The 23,394-nt window shown below is 43.8% G+C and overlaps 1 protein-coding gene across 5 annotated transcripts in view; it reads right to left on the bottom strand.

The window, feature by feature from the left end:
• The window catches only part of ZNF711 (zinc finger protein 711), a 142,008-nt gene extending 119,947 nt beyond the window's left edge, over positions 1-22,061 (bottom strand). The window contains exons 1-2 of one of the 5 annotated variants that reach the window (XM_033945406.1): positions 21,429-22,061; positions 17,427-17,498 (exon numbers count right to left, since the gene is read on the bottom strand). The gene's annotated coding sequence lies outside the window, so the exon portion shown is untranslated. Of the gene's footprint in view, positions 1-17,426; positions 17,499-20,261; positions 20,486-20,505; positions 20,760-20,999; positions 21,270-21,428 lie in introns of those variants that run through there. The other 4 variants (XM_033945410.1, XM_033945407.1, XM_033945409.1 and 1 more) reach the window with 4 other exon arrangements.
• Positions 22,062-23,394: the final 1,333 nt, after the last annotated feature.

Raw genomic sequence — 23,394 nt, 5'->3', positions numbered from 1 at the left:
TTCTGCTCTGCTGCAACTTCCTGTTTCCGGTTGCATCAGAGCAGAAGTTCGAAACTGAGCAGCAGCAGGTGCGCGGCTCTTTGATAGCGTGCGAGTCCCGAAAAAGAAAACCTACAAACTAAGGTGAGGAGAAGGGAGAGAGCTGGCTAAATACTAGGATCGATTGGGCAGGCGGGTGTGGGCTATGGAGACCGCGTGATCCTTCATGCCTCACTGCGGGGACAAGACCATTCACCGCTCCACAGGGCGGTGAATGGCCTTGTCCCCGTCACCGCAGCGACTGCTAGTTTTCGTTCCCCGTTTTGGCGGGTTACCCGCGGCTAAACCCGGTGGCCGCGGGTAAATCGCCACCGTGTCATTCTCTACTTCTGCCTGCAGACGCACGCGGATTCAGGCAGGCTCCGACGGCTTGAACAAATTACCCTGTAAAGTAAAACGCACTATGAAGGTAAGAGGGAGGGAGATACTCGGACCGCGCGAGGGGTGCTGAGGGGCGGTGGAAAGGAACAAACGCTGAAGAGGGGTGGTGAGAGAGAAGGGTGGTGGTGGAAAGGAAGAGACGCTGAAGGGGGTGGAGAGGAACAGATGGGAAATGTGGAAGAGAGAATGGGGAGAAGACGCTGAAGGGAAATGGGGAACACAGAGTGGGGAGAAGACAGAAGGGAAGAAGACAGAGATGTCAGACTATGGGGGGAGCGGAGGAAAGAAGATGGGTGTCAGACCAATTGAGGGTGGGGGGGTGGAGGGAGAGATGGAAGGGAGAGGCACAGTAACAGAGCAAATGGAAGACACAGAGAGAAGGCAAACAGTGGATGGAAGAAACTGAATGAGAAGATGAGGAAAGCAGAAATCAGACAACAAAGGTAGAAAAGAAATTTCTATTTATTTATTTATTTTTTTGCTTTAGGATAAAGTAGTATATTAGTTGTGTTGATAAAAATTTATAAACAAAGCCCTGCCAGCTGAACATCTCTTTCTCTAGTTCAGCAGTTAGAACTTTGATTTATAAGGAAGGACTAAGCTAAATATTGCAGTACTGAGGCTTGTAGGGATGCTGCAGGGACAGTAGTCATGGGGACGGGGCGGGGACAGTGGTAAAATAGTAGATGATGGCAGATAAAGACCCGAATGGTCCATCCAGACTGCCCAACTGATTCAATTTAATTTTTTTTTTCTTCTTAGCTATTTCTGGGCAAGAATCCAAAGCTCTACCTGGTACTGTGCTTGGGATCCAACTGCTGAAGCCTCCGTTAAAGCTCACTCCAGCCCATCCATAACCTCCCAGCCATTGAAGCCCTCCCCAGCCCATCCTCAACCAAAAGGCCATATAAGACATATACCGTGCAAGTCTGTCCAGTACTGGCCTTAATTCTTCAATATTTACTATTATTTTCTGATTCTAGATCCTTGTGTTCATCCCACTCTTCTTTGAATTCCGTAACCGTTTTCATCTCCACCACCTCTCTCAAGAGCGCATTCCAGGCATCCGTAAAGGAGAATTTCCTAACATTGCTCTTGAATCTACCACCCCTCAACCTCAAATTATGTCCTCTGGTTTTACCATTTTCCTTTCTCTGGAAAAGATTTTGTTCTACGTTAATACCTTTCAAGTATTTGAACGTCTGAATCATATCTCCCTTGTCCCTCCTTTCTTCTAGGGTATACATATTCAGGGCTTCCAGTCTCTCCTCATACGTCTTCTGGTGCAAATCACCCTCCTCTAGACCGCTTTAAGTTTTCTTATGTCCTTCGCTAGATACAGTCTCCAAAACTGAACACAATACTGCAAGTGGGACCTCACCAATGACCTGTACAAGGGCATCAACACCTTCTTCCTTCTACTGGCTACGCCTCTCTTTATACAGCCCAGCATCCTTCTGGCAGCATTGGTTTTTCGACTTTAGATCTTTGGACACTATCACCCCAAGGTCCCTCTCCCCGTCCGTGCATATCAGCCTCTCACCTCCCAGCATATATGGTTCCTTCCAATTATTAATCCCCAAATGCATTGCTCTGCATTTCTTTGCATTGAATTTTAGTTGCCAGATATTAGACCATTCCTCTAACTTTTGCAGATCCATTTTCATATTTTCCACTCCCTCTTCAGTGTCTACTCTGTTACAAATCTTGGTATCATCTGCAAAAAGGCAAACGTTTCCTTCTAACCCTTCAGCAATGTCACTCACAAACATATTGAACAGGATCGGCCCATAGAAACATAGAAATAGACGGCAGATAAGGGCCAAGGCCCATCCAGTCTGCCCACCCTAATGTCCCTCCCCTACCATTGCCCTGTGAATAGATCCCTCCTCTTCCTTTGCCCTGTGAATAGATCCCACGTGACGATCCCATCTGGCCTTAAAATCAGGCACGCTGCTGGCCTCGATCACATGTAGTGGAAAACTATTCCAGCGATCAACCACCCTTTCTGTGAAAAAGAATTTCCTGGTGTCAGCTCGTAGTTTCCCTCCCCTAATTTTCCACGGATGCCCTCTTGTTGTCGTGGGACCCTTGAAGAGGAAGATATCTTCCTTCGTCTCTATGCGGCCCGAGAGATACTTGAACGTCTCGATCATGTCCCCCCTCTCTCTGCGCTCCTCGAGTGAGTATAGCTGCAATTTGTTTAACCGTTCCTCGTATGGGAGATCCTTGAGTCCTGAGACCATCCGAGTGGCCATTCTCTGAACCGACTCCAGTCTCAGCACATCCTTGCGATAATGCGGTCTCCAGAATTGCACACAGTATTCCAGGTGGGGCCTCACCATGGATCTATACAATGGCATAATGACTTCCGGCTTTCGGCTGACGAAGCCTCTGCGTATGCAACCTATGACTTGTCTTGCTTTGGATGAAGCTTGCTCCACTTGATTGGCAGCCTTCATGTCCTCACTGACGATCACCCCTAGGTCACGTTCTGCTTCAGTTCTTGTAAGGATCTCGCCATTTAGGGTGTAAGTCTTGCATGGATTTTGGCTGCCCAGGTGCACAACTTTGCATTTTTTGGCATTGAAGCTGAGTTGCCAGGACCTAGACCAGTAGGAGTAGGTCGTGCATCATGTTGTCGGGCATTGAAACATCATCTATTGTGCATTTGCCCACTACATTACTTAGTTTGGCGTCATCGGCGAATAATGTTATTTTACCCCTAAGCCCTTCTGCCAAGTCCCTTATAAAGATGTTGAATAGGATTGGGCCCAAGACCGAGCCCTGTGGCACTCCACTGATCACCTCCGTCATTTCAGAGGGTGTGCCGTTCACCACCACCCTTTGAAGCCTACCTCCAAGCCAGTTCCCAACCCATTTCATCAATGTGTCACCTAATCCTATAGAACTCATCTTGCTCAGCAACCTGCGGTGTGGTACGCTATCAAATGCTTTGCTAAAGTCCAGGTACACGATGTCCAGGGACTCCCCAATATCTAGCTTCCCCGTCACCCAGTCAAAGAAGCTGATCAAGTTGGATTGGCACGATCTCCCTTTTGTAAATCCATGTTGACGGGGATCCCGTAGATTCTCCTCATCCAGGATCTTATCCAATTGGTGTTTTATTAAAGTTTCCATTAGTTTGCTTACTATCGATGTTAGACTCACTGGTCTGTAGTTTGCTGTCTCCATCTTGGAGCCTTTCTTGTGGAGTGGAATGACGTTAGCCGTCCTCCAGTCCGACGGAACGCTGCCTTTGCTAAGGGAGAGGTTGAAGAGCTTGGACAGTGGCTCCGCCAGGACATCACACAGCTCCCTTAGCACCCTGGGGTGTAGGTTGTCAGGCCCCATTGCCTTGTTAACCTTGAGCCTTGATAGCTCACTGTAGACACTGCTGGGCGTAACCTCGAAGTTACTGAACGGATCAACTGAGTCAACCCTTGTCTGTAGCTGAGGGCCAAGCCCCGGCGCTTCTCGGGTGAAGACTGAGCTGAAGTATTCATTTAATAGTTGGGCTTTTTCCGAATCCTTTTCCACATAGTCTCCGTCTGGTTTCCTAAGACGTACAATCCCGCCTGAGTTTTTACTTCTGTCACTGATATACCTAAAGAAGGATTTATCTCCCTTCTTGATGTTTTTTGCCAGAGACTCCTCCATGTGAAACTTAGCCTCCCTGACTGCCATATTGACGGCTTTTGATTTCGTCAAGTAGTCTGCTCTAGAGACCTGTTTCCCTGATTGTTTGTAAGAGATGAATGCTTTTTTCTTCTCCTTGATAAGGGCCGAGATCTCTGTAGTGAACCACTTCGGCTTATTGTTCCTTCGTTGTTTACTTACTAATTTAACATAGCGATTTGTTGCTTCCTGTATGGTGGTTTTCAAAGTCGACCACATTTCTTCCACGCTATCGGTTTCTGCTTGTTCTTGTAGCGCCTGGTGAACGAAGTCTCCCATTTCTTTGAAGTTTGTGTCCTTGAATTTGAGGATCTTGGTCAGTGTGGTAGATTTAGTGAAACCTTTCCTAAGATTGAACCATACCATGTTGTGGTCACTGGAGGCCAATGTGTCGCCCACCGAGACCTCTGTGACACTTTCTCCATTGGTAAGTAATAGGTCCAGTATTGCCTGATCCCTTGTTGGGTCCAACACCAGTTGCTTGAGACCAGCTCCCTTCATAGCATTTAATAGCCTCCTGCTGCTGCCGGAAGCAGAGGTAAGTTTATCCCAATCCACATCAGGCATGTTGAAGTCACCTAACACTACTGTGTCCCCACGCAAGGTGATATTTTCTATATCACTGATTATTTCCATATCCAGGTCATCATGTTGTCTTGGGGGTCTGTAAATTACGCCAAGATACAAGCATTTGTCCTTCCCTCTGGCCAAATTAACCCAAAGGGATTCCCCAGTGTACTGGACATCTGAGATTCTTGTGACCATAATGTCATCTTTAGTATATAATGCTACACCTCCCCCTATTCTGCCCTCCCTGTCCCGGCGAAGCAAGTTGTAACCTGGTAAGACCATGTCCCACCCGTGGGAGTCTGTGAGCCAGGTCTCAGATATTGCCACCAAATCCAGGTCGGAATTCCTTATTTCCGTTTCTAATTCCAGGATCTTGTTTCCCAAACTGTGTGCGTTGACGTACATAGCCCTCCATGTTGTATTTTTGTTACGTCTCAGTGGGGGAGTTCCTGCTTGAGCTACTTGAACACCTTTAGCATTGTTTGTATTCTCCCTAGACTCATAACTACAATGTGTACTCCCCTTGGTCCCAGAATTACAATGTGTGCTCCCTCTAGACCCAAAATTACAATGTGACCCATAATTGTCATATGAACATACCCCCGATTCGAAAGTTTTCGTACTCGCCCCTGACCCAGAATTATGGTGACTACTTTCCTCAGCCCCAAAAAAGTATTGGCAGTTTAGTTCGCCAGGTATGTTGTATGTGCCTGTACCCTCCCCCGACTTACCTAGTTTAAAGCCCTGTGAAGTAGACGGGCTAGATGGTGTCCAAGGACATTCTTTCCTCTTCCGGTCAGGTGTAGCCCGTCGTGTCCCTGTAGTCCTTGCAAAGCTTCTCCATGGCCCCCGCACTGAACCTTGAGGGACTCCACTACTCACTTTTCCTTCCTCCCAGCGACTTCCATTAACAACTACCCTCTGGCGTCTGTCCGACAGACAGTTTCTAATCCAGTTCACCACTTTGGGTCCTAACTTCAGCCCTTCAAGCTTGTTCAAGAGCCTCCTATGAGGAACTGTATCAAAAGCTTTGCTGAAATCTAAGTACATTACATCTATCATATGTCCTCGATCCAGTTCTCTGGTCACCCAATCAAAAAATTCAATCAGGTTCATTTGGCACAATTTACCTTTTGTAAAGCCATGTTGCCTCTGATCCTGTAGCCCAGGGGTGTCCAACCTGCAGCCCAAGGGCCGCATGCGGCCCCTGAAGTATTTTGTGCAGCCCTGGTCGAGGGCGATGCAGTGTTTTCTTCTGCTGTCCCGGGGTGTTTACCATCTTACCGGCTCCCTCCTCTGTCTTGCTGCAGCGTTTTCATGTTTGTGCGGCCCCAGAAAAAAAATTGTCGGCCAATGCGGCCCAGGGAAGCCAAAAGGTTGGACACCCCTGCTGTAGCCCATTAGATTCTAGGAAGTTCACTATCCTTTCTTTCAGGAACACTTCCATTATTTTTCCAACAACCAAAGTGAAACTTACCGGCCTGTAGTTTCCCGCTTCATCTCTGTGACCACTTTTTGTGAATAGGGACCACATCCGCTCTCTTCCAATCCCCTGGAACCACTCCCGTTTCCAGAGATTTGTTGAATAAGTCTTTAATAGGACCCGCCAGAACCTCTCTGAGCTCCCTCGGTATCCTGGGATGGATCCCGTCCCATCGCTTTGTCCACCTTCAGTTTTTCAAGTTGTTCATAAATACTTTCCTCCGTGAACAGTGCAGAATCTACTCCATTTCTTGCGTTACTTTGCCAGACAATCTTGGTTCTTCTCCAGGGTTTTCTTTCGTGAACACAGAACAAAAGTATTTGTTTAGCACGTTTGCTTTTTCCTCATCACTCTTCACATATCAGTTCCCAGCATCTTTTAGTTTAGCAATTCTATTTTTCATCTTCTTCCTTTCACTAATATCTGAAAAAAAATTTGTCTCCCTTTTTAACATTTTTAGCCATTTGTTCTTCTGCCTGCGCTTTAGCCAGAAGTATCTCTCTTTTGGTTTCTTTCAGTTTCACCCAGTAGTCCTTTCTGCATTCCTCTTCTTGATTTTTTTAAATATTTCATGAAAGCCAGCTCTTTTGCCTTTATTTTCTCCACCACTGGAGAACCATATTGGTTTCCTTTTTCTCTTGTTTTTATTTATTTTCTTCACATATAGGTCCGTAGCCATTTTTATTGCTCCTTTCAGCTTAGACCACTGTTTTTCCACTTCTCTTATGTCCTCCCATCCTAACAGCTCTTTCTTCAGGTACTCCCCCATTTTATTAAAGTCCGTACGTTTGAAATCTAGGACTTTAAGTATCGTGCGGCTGCTCTACACTTTAGATATTATATCAAACCAAACCATTTGATAATCGCTACTTCCCAGGTGAGCACCCACCCCAACATTAGATACTCCTCGAACATTAGAGATACTCTCTCCATTTGTGAGGATGAGATCCAGTATCGCTTTTCCCTCATGGGTTCCATCACCATTTGTCTGAGCAGAGCCTCTTGAAAGGCATCCACAAACTCCCTACTTCTTTCCGATTCCACAAACATAACATTGCAGTCCGCATCCGGCAGGTTGAAATTTCTTTTTTTTTTTTTTTTAAATCTTTATTCATTTTTTCATCTTACAAGAAGTGTTATCAAGAAAGAACATATGAACTTAAAAACATCACTTGATATTCTATTACAGTCAACTTAAATTAATGAAATTATATCCCCCTCCCTCCTATCCCTCCCATATCATATGCATTCACATATATTATACAATATAATCTTTCCTATTAATCCAAACATTTAATAAAGAATCAGAACCCCCCCCCCCCCATCCCCATCCCATCATTTCAATTGTATTATTAAGGGAAAATGTTAACTACTTATTACAATAATCTGTTAATGGTCCTCAGACATCTCAAAATTTACTAAAATATCCTTTCTGTGTGGCTAATGTTCTTTCCATTTTATATAGATGACATAAAGAATTCCACCAAAAACTGTAATTTAATTTGCTCCAATGGTCTAAGTCACAAAAACCCACCTAAACTCACCAGATAAGCACTGAAAACACATAATACAGACCCCCACACACTACCCAAGTGATCATCAACCCCCTCCACCCTCATAAAAATTTTATTCACAACTTTAAATTTCAGCCTCCAGACCATCATCACCTGGCAACCGGGCATAGGAAAACCTAGTCGTCCAGCACAGAGGCAGCTTAAGCTATCTTGGGGGTGGGTTAGGGACACATAGGGAGGAGGACCCATGCCCATAAGCCCCTGTATTCACTGCATTGATACTGAAACATGTGCACTGACCTATACACCCCCAAAACCCTTTTGTACTGGCATTTAAGTGGCTCCTGCAGCCATAAGGGCTATTGGGGTGGTAGATAAGTGGGTCTAGGGGATTCTGGAGGTGGTTTGGGGGGCTCACCGTCACCTATAAGGGAGCTGTAGTGAGGAGAAGCCATGGCACCCTTTTTGTGAAGTTCACAGCAGTGCCCTGTAAGGTACCCCACTATTTAGGTGGCATGTCTGAGTGTGCAGTCCATCACTTTGCAGACCCCTCACACGTCCAACAGGGCTTGTTCTAGTCATTTTGGACTTGGACGGAAAGTTGGACGGAAATGTGGTATAAAGATAAGACGATTTAGCGGCTTGAACGATCAGATCGGCAGGATGTTTAATTAGACGATTTTCGAAAGTAAAAAAAAGTTGGAATTCTCTTTCAAAAATGTGTCTTAGGCTGTTTTTAACTTTGGACGACTTGCGAGATGGACGTAAATGGACTTAGACTTCCCTTTCGATTATGCACCTCTTATTGTTTTTTGAAGAAATCTGACTCTTCACTCTCATTGACATGCCAAATAACATAGTATCACATGTTAAAGCCACCGGATTTTCTAATAACCTATTTATTTGGCCCCATATTGACACTAAGAAGCGGTACGCAGCACAAGAACGACCGGTGTATGATTGAGTGGTCTGAAATCCCTGTGAAACCTACCGGCCTTCAAGAGCAGGTTGAAATTTCTTAACAGTAGCACCTCCTCTTTCCTTCCAAACTTTTGGATATCCACAATCAGATCCTTATCAATTTGCTGCAATTGAGTCGAAGGTCTGTAGACTACACCCACGTAGATAGAAGTTCCATCTTCTCTTTTCAGAGCAATTCATATCGCTTCTTCCTCTCCCCAGGTCCCTTGCATTTTGGTCGCTTGGATATCAATCTTTACACAGAGAGCTACTCCCCCACCTTTTTGACCATCTCTGTCCTTCCTAAAAAGATTATATTCTGGTATGTTTACATCCCATCCATGGGATTCACTGAACCATGTCTCTGTGATAGCGACAATATCCAGATCTGCCTCTAACATCAGGGCTTACAGATTATGAACTGCAAGCATTTGTGGTCGTTCACTTTACAGCTATTTTTCAGCAGTAATCTCCTTTTTCGTATAGTTTTTTGTTTTGTTTCACTTTCTGTTGCAATGCTAAGAAGTGAGTTGCTGATATTGTTTTGCAATCTTTACTACCATCACATCTTGTCTTTTGCCGGGGGTGGTCTCTATAATTGTCCTTCATACATACACCACCCCCACCTTCTAGTTTAAATGCCTAGAAACATATTGTTTAAACTTCTCCGCAAGGATTCTTTTTCCTGCTGTATTAATATGTAGCTCATCAGTACAATATAGTTTCTTGTAATTCCATGTATTTTACCCCCATCCTCCTATATACTTGAAGCCTTCTTGATGACACCAAGCTTTGAGCCATCTATTAAAGTCCTCTGTGTTTTCTACTCTTTGCTCTCCCTTTCCATATGCAGGCAGTACTTCAGAAAAAGCTACAGTCTTTACAAAAGGTTTCAAGCCCTCACCAAGCTCCCAAAAAGCTTTCCGCACTGCAAGTGTGGAGTTATTGGCCAGGTCATTTGTTCCCAGATGGATAACATCAGTGTTAGAATCCTTAGTTTCTTCTTTAATTATAGTCAGCATTTGCCTGGAACTCCTGGTAGCTGAGGATCCTGGAAGACATTCCACTTATGTTCCAAGGTTAATGCCTCTGATGATGGAATCCCCCAACAGCAATAGTGTTCTGTTTTTGGCTTTTTTATTTGTGGTTAGGGTGCGCTTGTTCTCTCGAGTTACCTTCATTGGTTCCAGTCCCACCTCCCTTCTGTTTTCTTGAGTATCGCAGTGCACTAGTGGAGCGAAGGAATTCTGTAGATGTAATAATTGTGAAGGTGGATGTTTCTGTGTTACATGTCACAGTCTTCCTGAGCCTTCTGTGACCCATTTATTCCTGGGTGGTTTTATTCTTTGAGGTAGAGGTGGCAAGTTGGTATGATTTTGTGGAGTGATGGAAGCTGCTTTAATTGTATTCAATTCCTGTTTAAGTTTGCAGAGCTCCTCCTTAATACTAGCAAGTTGAAGACAGATAGGGCAAGCCTTAAGCCTCCAAATAGAGTGTCTTGGAATTAATGCACCACAGTGATTGCATAGAATAAAGGTCATCTTGATTGATTGTGAAGTGAATTGATTTAAGTAGTCCTGATTATTTGGTTCTCTATATATGAGCAGTGATCCCTGGGATGGTGGAGTGAGGGGAGGGTAGGATTATAAATCTTAACCGTTTCCTATGAGGAGGAAGAGGAAATAAGATATAACAGAGGACGGAGAAGGGTTTATTTTTTTGTGGGTTTTTTGTTTTTTTTTAAAGTAAGAAACAGGGAGGAGAAGAAAAATTAAGCAGATATAGTGCTGAAAATCAGTGATAAGAGCAGAATATGAAATTCTGAGTAACTTAGCTTTTAGAAGTTTTCAGGGCAGTCTTATTCTCAGCACTGTCCCAAAGATAATGCAGTTACCTTAGTAGTAAATTCCAGCCCCTCCCTTCTACACCTAATTAGCAGACACAATGGCTGAAAATTAGTATTGAGGTCAGAAATACAGGCTTTATACCAGATCAGTGGCTACCCTAAAACATAGGATTTAAAACAGAAATACAGGCTTTATACCAGATCAGTGCTATAGGGATGGTGGGAACGGGGACAGGGATGGTGGGCACGGGGATGGGGACTAATTTTTTCCCCGTGTCATTCTCTAAACCAGACCTGTGCCCAGAACCACACTGATGATATAGTGGAAAGCATGATGGAACAGCTTAACATTGGCAGTACAGTGGAAACATGATTTTTGAAGTGACGGAAAACTAACTGACAGGTTCTCCACCGTGTCTGAAGGCTTTTTTTAAAAAATATGCTTCCAAACTCTAACTTAAAGAGAGTATCGAGCTTCTCTTTAAACGCTTGCACCGATACCTGGGGTGTGGAAGGCGGTATAACTGGTGTGGGCAATTAGAAGCGCATGTAGAAGGAAAAAACACAGACTAACATTGATGGTGCAGTGGCAGCCTGATCCTGAAGTGGCGATTTGAAATAGGTTGACATGGTCCTAATCCAGCATTTCAAATACGAGGTGAAGTAAAAGTTTTAATTTAAGTCTCTAGTGGCCGACATAGAGTTTCAGTATAACTGTCTCCCAAACAGTTGTCGTACAGTGGCAGTATGATTCTAAAGTGGCGGGAGACCATCTGACAGGCGGTACACCGATATTAGACTGCCATATCATGTCTGAAGATATTGGTGGTACAGTGGCAGTATGATTATGAAGTGGCGGAAGCCCATCTGACAGGCTGTACACCGATATTAGACTGCCATATCATGCCCAAAGACCATAACATGTCTTGAGTGTTCATGAAGTAATCATAATCGAAAAGAAACATGAACATCCAGAAAGGCATGCTAGTCTCTTTATGGTCATAGACACATAAGAATCTCTGGAAGTCACCACCAACACTGTAACAGACCAATGTATGTAAAGAGACCAGCAATGTCCAGATAAGTATGAAGACAATTCAATGCTGAAGAAATCGTGAAACAAGACCAAGTTGGAGAGTCCATTCCAAAAAGAAAACTTTTGTGGAATGGAAATAAAGGTCCATATGGGATCACCAGTCAACACAATAACAAAGTGAAAAAACTTCCGATAGATGTTGCACCTGGATTAATAAAGAACTCAATATAAACCAGTACCAGGAGATTGAAAATTGATGAACATCAGTGGCATCGGATAGTTGAGTAGACGTGATCGGTACTGATATGCCGCCATCAGGTAAATAGAATTGTTCTCGAAGAGAAAAAATCTCACCGGTAACATTGGTCACCAGTATTGTTGACGGTACCTTCAGCATCATTGGTACCACATAACTTTTGATACCCTCAGTACCACATCGGTTTACCGGTACCGTTGGAACATGTCCCCAACTCTAAGTTAAGAGAGCTTCTCTTGGAAAACCTGCCCCGAGACCTAGGACGTGGATGCCAGTATCACTGGTGCCACAGTTAAGAGCCTTCCATTTTACCGGTGTGTTAAGAAGCCATTGCTCTCTTTGGAACCCTCGGTACCATCAATACTCTGGGCACCCTTGGTACTGGTTGCAGATGTAAGAAACGGGTACCTTTGAGGCCTATCCGCCGGTACCTTAAATGTCACAGCTCGCCCAAAGATAGGGTGCTAAGAATAAGATGGAACCCTCATTGAAGATAGGCGAGTTGCAAGGTGGTCGTTGGAAAGTCGGCACGAATGAACTTAATGCCATAATGACTTGCAACAGTTGAGTGAAAATTCCCCAAAAAAGGCAAAAAAACATCAGCAAGGAAACTTCCGCAGCCAAAATTTAATCCAAGGCTGAGGCGATGTGAAGAAGCCCCACCGAGAATAATTTTCTGTGACTGCTCCCACAATTTGGAATTCTTTACCTTTACATATTAGATCAGAAACTAACTTAGAGAAATTCAAAGGCGCCTTAAAATGTTTTTTGTTCAAAGATGCCTATGAACACTAGATACCCTTTCTTGTTTAAAGATGTTTAGGAATGCTGGGTATCCTTTCCGAATGCGCTACTGCTCTTTACAGTCTCTTTTCTTTTAAAAGAAATACAGCAGCATAATATGTCTTCCCATTCCTTGTGTTTGTTCCTTATATGTTTTCTTTCTTGACTTTCTTATAGTTCCTTCCCATGTATAATCAGTATGGTTTGTCCTTAGTTTGTAGATATCTGTGTTTTAAATTATTGTACCCCTTATTTTTATTAATATTGTACTCTCGCCTAGAATTTTGATAGGCGTGTATTCAAATTTTAAATAAACTATGAAGCCCTTGAGGGAAAGAAAACTCGTTGGGTTTTTTCTTTTTTTTTTTGAGTCCTTTAATAAAAGGGTAAACTAAAATAAATAAATAGAATTAAAAAGAAAAATACATGTGAGCGGGAAGGCAAGGCACAAAAAATGAAGAGCTTTTCAAAAGACGACTTCTTAGCTCGGCGGAAAACAGAAAATTGAGGAGACGCGCGCCTTACATCGGGTGGGAAGGCACTCGGGTTAATCGCAAACTTTCTAAAGTTCTTCAAGCAAAAATGCTTTTGCAGCTGTCCGCATCAGGGCTCCATGGATGACGTCACCCACATGTGAGAATATGCTGCCTGCTCGTCCTGGGATAAAAATCTCTATCATGGCTTAGTAAAAAGTGCGGGTGGGGAGAGGGGGGGTGGCGGGCAGGGTATAATTAAATCCTATATGATTTCCTTATTAATACATCATTTTCTATTTCAAGAATGCTCTTGGTATGTAACATTGAAAATTTCCAAAGTAAAAGGTTTTGGGGGGAAAATTACATAAAAAGTTGAAGCATCTATGATAATAAAACGCTAAGCGCACATGCGCGCACTCACCGCGCGTTCCCTGAGATCTGATCTGTCGGGATGTGCTGGCAAGAGTGCGCATGCGCACTTACTACGTATCCGAAGGTGCGCTAGAGACGCAACAGGCGCGTTAGGCGCTGGGACATTTAGAGGCAGCCACAGAGGGGGAAAATAAAAGTGTACCATAGTCATCAGAGGGTGCGGGGCAGCGGTCCGGGAGTGACAGAGAAGAAGTGAGAGTTGGTGTCACTCATAGACGTCTGCCGCAGCCCCTGTCACCGCCTAGGCCTCCCGACTACTCACGCACCCTCCGAAGGACTGGGGCACAAAGAGCGCCTCCTGCCCCCCCCTCCCCGGGACGAACCGAGAAATGGAGTCGGCCGGGCCTCCACGACAGATCCGAGGAGCCCAGCAACTTTCCACCCCGGCTCTTGCGCTGACCCCGCCGCCCGGGACCCGAGTCCTTTGCTGCTCCCCCCTTTCCCTTCCCTTCCCGTTGTCCCGACTACGAACCTGGCGATTCCAGCAGCGTGTGCAGCAGTCTTCACACGCTGCTTCGGGTCCTTCTATTGCCCTGATTTGCTCTGCCGCGTCTCTGATGATGTCATCAGGGACGTGCCAGAGTAAATCAGGGCAGTAGAAGGATCTGAAGCAGCATATGAAGACTGCTGCACACGCTGCTGGGATCGCCAGGTTCGTAGTCGGGACCGCGGGAAGGGAAGGGGGGGCAGTAAGGGACTAAAGGAGCTGGACAGACCGTGGGAAGGGAAAGGGGGGTAGAGGAAACGCTACTGCTGTTGCACAGGGAAGTGGTGTGGGGGGGGAGGGAAATAGAGGGGGAGGGAATGCTGCTTTGGCTGCTGCACAGGGAAGTGGTGGGAGAGAAATGCTGCTGCATAGGAGGCAGGGAGAGAGACAGATAGATAGAAAGACAGACAGACAGCAGGAGGAAGGGAGACAGAAAGAAAAGAAGAAAGACACAGGGGCAGGGAGATACACAGAAAGACAGACAGACAAAGGGGGCCAGGGACAGAGACAGACAGAAAGAAAGACAGCGGGAGGGAGAGAGAGACAGAATATTCTAGCACCCGTTAATGTAACGGGCTAAAATACTAGTAACAAAATATATGGTAACATTCCACTCAAAAATGAAAACAACAAACCTTTTAAAGAATTTTTACATTTTCATATTTTCAATTGTGTTTCTGAGAATGGAGAAGTAGTAATCTAGTGGAGAACCAGGCTGCAATCAGGGAAGCCCGTTCAAATCCCACTGCTGCTCCTTATGATCTTGGGTAAGCCATTTAGCCCTCCAGTGCCTCAGATACAAATATAGGAGCCCTTTTACTAAACTGTCTTTTGTGCTAATGCACATTTTAATACAGGAAGAAAATCTTATCGTAAAACATTTTAAAGTATTTTGCAGTAAACTGCCTGTAGGTGTATCCTATGCATTTTTTTTCAGGAGAAAGTGTCATGGGCAGGGAAGTCTTATCCAGCTAGTACATTTGCATCATTGCATGCTACCTGAACAACCCTGATTTAACAAGGAAACAATCAGCACCTCCTAAATAGGAAGCGGTAAGTACTCCTGGGTTAATTTTTTTCTGCAAAATTAGTGCAAGACCTGAAAAAATATATACATTTTTAAAAAGGCCTCAATACTGCTGCATTAAAAATGGCTTAATACATGGGAAAGTCCCACGTTAGCACATGCTAAGTCTAGATTTTGTGTAGCTTAGTAAAATGACCCCTTAGAATGTAAGCCCTCTTGGGTAAGGGAAATGCTTAGTATACTTGAATGTAACTTACTTTGAGCTAGTACTGAAAAAATGGTGCCAGCTATGCCAAATAAATAAATATGTATCAAAATCTCTTCACAACAAAAGTCACCAACTAATTACTCAATCAAATGGTAGATAGACTATATTTTAATGTTTTCCTCCTTCTTATTGTTGATGTTTCAATCTGGTATATCTATAAATATTGGAGAAGGGCTACCTCAAGTGCTTGCAGCTATTGTGACATTAGAACTAGTCTTGTCAGTATAGCCTTAATGCAAGCTATTATTGGTCCCTTTTGATTCTCCGTTATTATTTAATGATATTTTATATATTACTTTACTTATGAATACCAGTTGATTTAAATTAATTTCATTAAAACTTGTTCATAACTAAATGAATTAATCTAATTTTCAATGTAATAACCTAAACAGACATTATTGGAAACACACACTTTCAATTTAAATCTTGTACTTAGCTTTGTTTTCTCGACCAATTTATTGGGCAGCTGATAGTGTGGTGTTCTAGTTGAATTAGAAGAAAGTGTTCAAGTGCTTATTTTAAAGTGCTCAACGAGCGTCTCTGTTTCACTTTGTAAAGAGCTTCCTCAGGAGAATTGCATCTGTTGGCTTAAACACTAATGCCATTTTCTGTGTTGTCGCATCTAGCAATTTGCTAACTCGTAACCGACCTGCAATATCTGCGGCAGTGCTAAATATTCCAAACTGAGCTGCTTTTATATCATGATATGTTAACTATGCTGCAAGAGACTCACTAAAAAACAAGCAAATTTATAGCAAATTTTCAAAAACAACTTTGCATTAGTCATACATGAATTAAAATATTTGGTAAGGAGCTTTATAAAGATGGTTCATGAGACATTGAGAATGTTTTACCTGGGTCTATCCTTAGGACCCGGGTACTGTTTCAATTTCAATAGGGCTGATGGATTCCTTTGTAGTGAATTGCCAGACCTGTTTTGGTGAGCATTTCGGCTGGGATAGCTCCTTGGCAAGGAGTCAGGTAACCTCCCCTAGAAGATATTACTCTGTCTCCTGAAGAGAGGAATGTCCCAGCACAGCCACTACCGCCAGCGTCTCTGGAGTGTGATGTTGGAAGGGGTAGTGTGAGAAGTTGATGTGAAACTGAAATTAAGCAGAAGAGGAGGTACCATTGTTGGAGTTTTGCGAAGAGATCATCCAATCACGCTGGAAACAATGCCCATGGAAGTTGTAGTGTTGGCATCTAAGATGCTGTCGAGGAATGCACAAGATTAAGAAGTCAGGACAGCTGTGAGAATTGCTATCGATGCTGGAGCTAAGGTGATTCCCTTGATGCAACCCCAAATATTTAGATTCTATTTGAGAAGCGGCATTTGCTTTTCAAATGCATTTGGGCACCTAAATTCAAAAACTTTCCTCTAATAAGGGATCTGTGATATAAGAGTCACAGACCTCATAGAGAGAAGTCTCTGATTTAGGGGAAAAATCAGAAACTGTTGAAAGAAAATTGAAAACTTTAGAAGAACATAGAGAGATCTGGATGAAGGACAGCATCAATTTAAGAAAGAGCTTAGATGCTGGAAAAAATGGTCAGATGGTGGAATTTACAACTGATCAATTTTCCAAAGAATTTTTTCCTTTCTATTTCTGCTTTTATGTTTAAAAGATACCTCCTTTAACCTTTAAAGGTCCCAGAAACTTCCATTCCTCCATGCTCAAAAGTATACTACCTTCCAAGTGCTAAAAAGAAAACTTCTTCACCATGACCAACTGAGTGTCTATGGGAAAGTTTATAAGACTCCTGCAATGCTATTGGTTCAATTAGAACTGGATTCTGATAGGGAATGACTCATGAACCTATTTTTCAGAAACAGAGATGTGATGGTCATGAACTATTTGAATGTTTCCTGATGTTTCTCAGGTAAACTAAAAGAAGACAGTTCTATTGTCAAGACTTCAGATGTTGCAACTGGGAGCTACATTTGTTCTCCAGTATTTGAGTGAATGTGTTCTTACTCTGCAAAGAGCTCAGTATGTTGTTTTTTTACTTTTGGCTTTTTGTCTCAAGTGGGCTCAGAACAGAGTCCAAATCCCATATACCTATTTCTTTCTTCTTTAAAGAATTTCAATTTTTTTCTGATATAATGTGATTTCTCATATCTTTTCTTTTGTAATATTGTCGTTTAAAATGCATAAATAATTTAAAAAATATTCACATACACAAACATACCTCTGTATTTGAACATTGGAAGGCTATATAATGTCTGTATGACAGATTATCTTCTTTATACTGGTGAATGTCCTATTTAAAGAAAATAACAAGATACTAGTAAAACAGTATATCAAAAGGAAAATTTAGGCTATTTACCGCCACATCAAATATATAATACATTTCACAGAAAGAAACAAATTTACCTCCCCTTTTATTAAGCTACGTTAAAAGATTTCTACCACAACCAAGAAGAGCGCTAAATGCTCTAAAGTTCATAGAATTTCTATAAGTGGTGGAGCATTTAGGCCCTGATTCTGCAAAGTGCTCCTGATTGTAGGCAACTGTAGGCATCCTACAGCTGTCTAATCAGCCAATCGGGAGGCACTTTTTCTAAAAAAAAAAAAAAAAAAAATGCTACCAAGGCAGGCCACCTATATTGAAGGCACCTCCAGGGAGCCTAGAGAGGCCTGCAAGTTGCCTAAGCTCGCCTAAGGCTAGGCGGTAGCCTTAAGCAAACCTAGGCGGCCCTACGCGTCTCCCTAGCAGAACAGGAGATGCTTACAATGTAGGCTAGCAAAATGCTGGCCTACAGGGTAAGTAGACGCAGCCGCTGTACCTAATAGCAGCAACGATCTCCCTGCATTAATCAGTATAGCAGGCGCGGCTAAGGCCACAAAAGTCTCCCCTCCCCCCAGCAATCGCAGCAAGAAGGTGCCCAACCCCTCCTGCCAACCCCCCAACGGACCTCCCAACGATCGCAGCAGGAAAGTATCTAACCCCTCCTGCCGACCCTCCCAATGGCTCCCCCCTAAGATCACCGGCAAGAGGGTGCCCAAACCCTCCTGCCGACCCACCCCCTCAACGGCCCCCAATAAGATCGCTGGCAGGAGGGTGCCCAACCCCTCCAGCCGGACCCCCCCAGCCAACACCACCACCCCAGAACCCCCCCTTGACCTTACCAGCAAGTTGGAACAGATGGCTCCTCGCACGTCCGGCCAGCAGGCCCGCCTCTGTCCAAATGAGGCGGGCCCGCCTCTACCCTACCCAACCCACAGGATCCTAGGACCCGATTGGTCCAGGTGCCTAAGGCCCCTCCCGCTATAGCAGGGGCCTTAGGCGCTTGGGCCAATCAGGCTCTAGGATCCTGTGGGTTGGGCAGGGTAGGGGCGGGCCAGCCTCATTTTGACAGAGGCGGGCCAGCCTCATTTTGACAGAGGCGGGCCTGCTGGCTGGACGTGTGAGGAGCCATCCGGTCCAACTTGCTGGTAAAGTCAAGGGGGATTCCGGGGTGGTGGTGTTCGCTGGGGGGGGGGGGGGTCCGGCAGGAGGGGTTGGGTACCCTCCTGCCAGCAATCTTATGGGGGGCCATGGGAGGGGGTGGGTCCGGGGAGGGATGTTGGGCACGTTAAACCCAATTCTGTAACCGGCGTCTGCAGGACTTCGGTTACAGAATCGGGTTAACTTTGGCCGGGATTGACGTCCTATACAGAATCCGGGCCTTAGCGCTCTGGGTCATGGTAGAAACCTCTATCACAGCTTAGTAAAAGGCCTTAATCTATAACTGTGTTTTGATGGTTGCTTTTAAACATAAGCAGCAAACAGTAAGGGCTCCTTTTACAAAGCTGTGGTAGTGATTCCCATATGTAAAAGAGGTCCTAAATTTGTAAATACAGTATGAAAATTTTTGAATGAACATATAACAGGTTTACAATAAAAGTTTTGGATTTTTTTTTTTAAAAAAAATCAATCATTTTATTGTCTAGAATCAGCAAGTTTAAATTTGCATAATTTGTCATAATTGTCCACCAGGTAAGAGAAATCTATTATATAGCGTGTGCTGATTTAGTGCACACTAATCTTTAGTGCAGGCTAAATCGGTTAGCGCAACTTAATAGAAGGACCCCATACTCTCTCTCACTCATTGTAATAATGGTCATAGTGAAAAAGCCCAATGATGCCTTATTGGTGTCCATATTCAAACCCACATTGTTATATGATCCTTATTTAACTCAGAAATAGGACAAGATACTCATGATATACTTATGGTTATGGCATTTATATGGCAATATCAACTACAACAATAAATAAATAAGACTACTCCACTTGTTTAATGTAAGAGCACTATCCCCAACGGAAGAAAGTGCCTCAGGTATTATCACGGCAGAGCAAGAACTGCACAAACCTTCTCCACCCACATCATTGGCAAAAAAACTTCCAAAGAGAATGTGCAATTACCACTAGTGTACTACCACTAGTGGTAATTGCCCATTCTCTTCGGAAGTTTTTTTTGCCAATGATGTGGGTGGAGGAGGTTTGAGCATTTCTTGCTCTGCCGTGATAATACTCGAGGCTTTTTCTTCCATTGGGGATAGTGCTCTTACATTAAACAAGTGGAGTAGTTTTATTTATTTATTATTATTTACTCATCCACTTCCACCATTTTTAGGTAGATTAGTATTATCAACTGTAATACATAACTTAAAATAATACTGTACTCTATTTGTTTTCAATTCTGGTGGTCCTCCATTTGTAATATTCTTATATTTGAGAAGGATTTGGCAGAACAACAAAGTACTATAACAAAGTTTAATAAAATTTGAGAACTGTTAGTTCAATTCTGTAAAGTTTTAGAAAGCAGAATATAAAATACTTTAGGTCTATTTTTTGCACATATATCTTATTTTAACACAAAGTGTTGTGCTACATTATACTTGTTAAATATTATTTCTTATCTATGTTATTGACATATTGCCAATTGTATGTATTCTTTTAAAAAAATATAATAAACAAGTTGAACTTAAAAAAGATAAGGTAAAGCTTTTTTATTGGAGTAATATAACATATTTTGACTACCTCTCATGGGATTTAAAAAAAACCCTTTTCCTCAGGTCAGGACAAAATGCATTAATGTGAGAAATCCACATACTGTACGTGGTCTGTATTTAGCACTTATAAATAAAATGCATCAAAATAGCCTATCCCATAATCTCCAACCATGTCAATTGCTTCAGCACTGGATAGCTTTTCTTATTTCCCAAATATCATCTCCGCGTCAATCACTGATACCAATTTAAAAAAGAAAGAAAGAAAACATCACTTTTCCTCGCCGTGGAATCATTAAATTTCAATAATCAAATGCAATGGAACCGGACATAACTTGGCTTTTAAGTGACAAAAAAGAAGAAAGGAATCCGGCTGTCGAGACAAAAGATCTTGAGCAGCAAAATCTTCCCACTGGAAAGCCATGGTTCCAGAGAGTGCCGCAGGAAGCGTCTCTCTCTCCCTCACGGCTGCCAGCATGCTCCATGCGCGTATACCGCCCAAGTAAGGCGCGGAACAGGGGACGCAGCTGTTCGCCATTGGGAGACCCCATCCAGCTCGTCCTGGTCCTGTCAATCTCCCAGCCCCCCTCCCCCCTCCCCCCGCAGCAACAGCAGCAATAGAGCGCCTCCACTCAATATGGCGACCACGGTGGCCGTGGGAGAGGCGGTCTCTGCCATCTCGTTTTCAACAAGTGCCTAGCCACCAGCGCAAGATCTCCCTCCAAGCTACATGCACACTAGCTCCCAGGCTATTTCAGTCTGCACCCACCGTTAGCTGAAGAAATGTACAGAATTATAAGGGGAGATGTCCAGGACCCCTCCTCCTTATTGCAGCAGCCGCAACCCGACATTTTGTTTTCCGCCATTTTCTCCCTCTCCGGCTGTAAACGCCTGGAATACTACGCTGCCCTTCTTTCTTTCGCCCCTCTCAGAGCCTTCCTAAATGACTTCTTTACACTGAAATATCCCCATCCTGACCCTTCTTGCATGCCACCCATGCACAGTTAAGTCCCAGGCCGCAAAGGCCTAAGCCTGCCGGTGTAACAGGCCTAGCCGTGGCCTTCAGAGGCCTAGCGCCTCCTCCATTGTTTTCCCTTGCGCCTAGCTGCAGCCTGCAAGAACTGGGCCCTGTTCGCCGCCGCCTACGTTCCCCCCAGCCTGGCTGCCCTCCCCCATCCCCGAGCACAGGCTGCCTTACCTGGCCGTGCTCCGTCGGGCCGTTAGTGCGCGCGCCGCCGTTTCTCTTTGTGGCGGGCGCAGGATTCCAGTCGTGGAACGCTCCGAGGCCTGCAGCCGGGTTTCTCCAGGTTCCCGCGGCCTGGACCAATCAGGGCTGCGGGATCGGAGCGCGCGGCCTCCTCCTCCTCCTCTACTGCCGAACCCCGGCTGCGTTACGTCACTTTGCTGAGAGCTACTCGCGCTGGCTGTAGAAGCAGGGAAGCGGCGTTCTGCAAGGAGGCATTGCTGGCAACGGGGAGTCCAATGTAGACTGGGCGCCAGACGCGCCTTGCCCCAGCAAACAGTCAGCGGTGCCAGCCGAGGAGGGAGGGGGGAGAAAAGGTGGGGGGTGAAAAAAAAAGCTTATTTTTTTCCCCGTCTTGTATTCCGATGAAGAACGGCTTGGACATTTCACTTGACGCGGCCCATCACGCTGAAAACAGCGGGCGAGCCGACAATTAACCTAAGTAATTTTGCGAAATTTTGTTTTAGCAATTATATGTAAATATATGAAAACCGTAGCGTATTATTGCTGGGACTCTTACAACCGTAGATCTTTTCGTAACTCTGATCCTATCTTCGCTGCGAACTGTACTTCGAAAGTTTAGATGAGGGAGAATGCTAACAATTATATATCTTTTTTGTGTGTTAATCTGAATATTGCTTTCTACCGTTTCGGTTTTTGAGTTGTTTCGAAATACAAAGTTAAAGAACTCAGGAAAATAAAATTATTCAATAATTGCTTCAAAGAAGCACATGTAATTACGTCATAGGTTTTATTTAAAATACAGTATATTGAAGTGTAGTGTGAAAATATTGTGGTGGAAAGGACTTGCTAGGCAACAGAACTAGGACTGAGGAAGATCTAGCCATTTTGTTGTTTATTTATGTTCACGTCAAGAAGAAAGTGGGATGGGCAACGGACTTTTCACAAATACAGTAGTTTTAGCCGGATGAATGTAAAAGCTGTTTATTAATATTCAAACATAAAAAGTCAAGGCCTGACACAGTACTGTGTTTCGGCATTGAAATATGCTTGCATGAGGTCACTCACACATGCTACAATAAAAACAAATTAAAATCAAGATACAATATATTTCATGGGTTTGTCTAATGTTGGAGTTGGACTTTTGGTGGCATTTATTTATGCCCTTCAAATATTACTACTACTTGCTTATTCTATGGCGCTAAAAGATGTACACAATGCTGTACATTTAACATTCAATAGATGGTCCCTGCTCAGAAGAGCTTATAATCTAACTTGGGCAGACAGGACATCTCAAGTTTGGGGAGTTTCTAGCAAAAGGAATGTATAGGTATCTGATGATGAGTGGGAGTTAAGAGTTGAAAGCAGCTTCAAAAAAGTGGGCTTTTAACTTGGATTTGAATACTGCTAGAGATGGAGCATGATATATTGACTCAAACAGCCTGTTCTATGCATACAGCGTGGCAAGAAAAAAGGGACGGGGACTGGAGTTGGCAGTAGAGGAGACGGGTATAGATTAGAGGGACTTACCCAATGAACGCGGTAATGAGAGATTTTGAGGGGCTACTGAGTGAATGCACTTGTAAGTCAGTAAGAGGAGTTTGAACTGTATTCGGAAACGGATGGGGAGCCAATGAAGTGACTTGAGAGGGGTGGCTCTTGCATAATATGAGTTGTACAGCAGCATTTTGAACAGATTGAAGGAGAGCGAGCTGGTTGAGCAGAAGACCTGAAAGAAGTACGTTGCAGTAGTCTTAAGTAAGAGGTGATGAGAGCATGGATGAGGGTTTTGGTAGTGTGCTCAGAGATGAGAGGTTGGATTTTGGCAATATTATAGAGGAGGAAGTGACATGTTTTAGAAAAATTAGAGGAATGATTGGTGTTATATTTAATTACTCAATTTTTCCAAATCCAAGACTTTGTTGCCTGGATGTCCCACCACCACTTAAAACTGAACATG

The sequence above is a fragment of the Geotrypetes seraphini genome, chromosome 5 (assembly GCF_902459505.1).
Source record: "Geotrypetes seraphini chromosome 5, aGeoSer1.1, whole genome shotgun sequence".
Lineage (NCBI taxonomy): Eukaryota > Metazoa > Chordata > Amphibia > Gymnophiona > Dermophiidae > Geotrypetes > Geotrypetes seraphini.
This window is presented reverse-complemented; position numbering and strand designations above follow the sequence as displayed.